This window comes from Schistocerca nitens, chromosome 2 (assembly GCF_023898315.1).
Source record: "Schistocerca nitens isolate TAMUIC-IGC-003100 chromosome 2, iqSchNite1.1, whole genome shotgun sequence".
In the NCBI taxonomy this organism is placed as follows: Eukaryota; Metazoa; Arthropoda; class Insecta; order Orthoptera; family Acrididae; genus Schistocerca; species Schistocerca nitens.
This window is the reverse complement of record NC_064615.1, coordinates 1,043,327,472-1,043,329,297: the sequence shown is the minus strand read 5'-3', so window position 1 is coordinate 1,043,329,297 and position 1,826 is coordinate 1,043,327,472. Positions and strand designations below refer to the sequence as shown.

At 44.5% G+C, this 1,826-nt stretch overlaps 1 non-coding gene across 1 annotated transcript; it reads left to right on the top strand.

The window, feature by feature from the left end:
• The first annotated feature begins 602 nt into the window (after nucleotides 1–602).
• LOC126237739 (U6 spliceosomal RNA) lies at nucleotides 603–706 on the top strand. Its single transcript, XR_007545192.1, has one exon. It is a non-coding gene; the product is annotated as a U6 spliceosomal RNA (small nuclear RNA).
• Nucleotides 707–1,826: the final 1,120 nt, after the last annotated feature.

Sequence of the window (1,826 nt, the reverse complement as noted above, 5' to 3'; positions counted from 1 at the left end):
GTCATTTTGCGATTCTTTTGAAAAAAGAATTATTCACATATGTGGTAGCACCTACAGCTACAGCAGTCAAGTCACCTACAGCAGAGCTGCAATTTTGTAGTCGTTTATGTGAACTAAATTAATGAATTTGAGTGTCATTCTTTAAACTTCCTCCGTATTTTTCTTAAACTCCGTTGCTGGCCAGAGTGAAAGTAATTCAGAATATCAATTTCCTAATTTCGGTGCCTTAAACCCGTGCTGTCATCATAATTTTAAGATGACTGAGCTTTTTTTTCATCTTCCTCGTCATTCAGTGCTTCCACTGCAGCAAAAATTGGATTTAATGAAGTTGATTCTAAAAGATCTGTGTTAAGTGATACAGTAATAAATTTGTACAGTAAAAGGATACAAGTTTTTCATTAATTCTATTTTTCTATGACAAGATTATTAATAAATTAAGTGTTTCTGTTATTACCAATAGATCTTTCATTTCTCTTTTGTGTTCTAAGGGATCTGTTGACCTTTTTGGCATCAGGGAGGGAAGAGTAAATTTTCAGTCACCAGCAACAATTTGTCCCTGACAGCTTACCAGAAAAATGACCGCCCCCGGTAGCTGAGTGGTTGTACTCGCTTCGGCGGTACATATACTAAAATTGGAACGGTACAGAGAAGATTAGTATGGCCCCTGCGCAAGGATGACACGCCGGCACGGTAGCTCAGCGTGTTCGGTCAGAGGGTTTAGCTCCCCTCTGTAATAAAAAAACTGAGTGAACGGATCAACGAACAACCTGAACGAGTGTCATCTGACATCTGCCACGAACATAGTCAACAAACAACATAGAACAACATGAGATTTTTTAAAAAAAAAGAAAAAAGAGGGGTTAGCGCGACAGACTGTCAATCCTAAGGGCCCGGGTTCGATTCCTGGCTGGGTCGGAGATTTTCTCCGCTCAGGGACTGGATGTTGTGTTGTCTTAGTCATCATCATTTCATTCCCATCGACGTGCAAGTCGCCAAAGTGGCGTCAAATCGAAAGACTTGTCACAGTCAGTGTGCTCCCTGCCGCCGTTGGATAAGTAGCTGTAGCAGCAAGTCGTATACTCCTAGCTCACTCATTTGTTACATAGTTTAGTTCTTAATATCTTTGCGTGTTTTTGGTACTTGCATTGTTTAATTCATAAATTTCTGGCCTATTATAGTATTTGAGAGTTGTAGCATCGCATTTTAGTACCTGAATAGTGTAAAATCGCGTAGTCTCCTTCCGCCACCGAGCAGTGTGTCAGCAGTGCGCAAGTAGCAGCATTATTGCATTTACTAGGCAATCTTGTATTTTAATAACCGTTTAAATTTTGTGTCGATTTGTTTGCGCTCTCTGTAGATTAGTTCAGACGTTCTTTGCACAACAGTTTTTAGCATGGATAGGGACTGCAACTGCTGTGTTCGGATGCAGGCTGAGTTGGCATCCCTTCGCTCCTAGCTTCAGGCAGTGTTGGCTTCGGTCACACAGCTTGAGGCTGTTGCTAATGGGCATCACTGTGGGGGTCCAGATGGGGGTTTGTCGGGGACGGCCTGCTCGTCCCACGCATCCTCCGATCGGACTACGACTGTGGTTGCCCGGGATACTGCCCGCATTGAGGCTGATCCCTCAGCTATGGTAGAGTGGGAGGTTGTCTCGAGGTGTAGCAGGGGGCGAAAGACATTCCGGAGGGCTGAACGGAAGGCCTCTCCAGTTTGTCTGACGAACCGGTTTCAGGCTCTGTCTCAGGCTGATACTGATCTTCGGCCTGACATGGCTGCTTGTCCTGTTCCAGAGGTTGCCCCTCAGTCTGCAAGATCCGGGCGGTCGC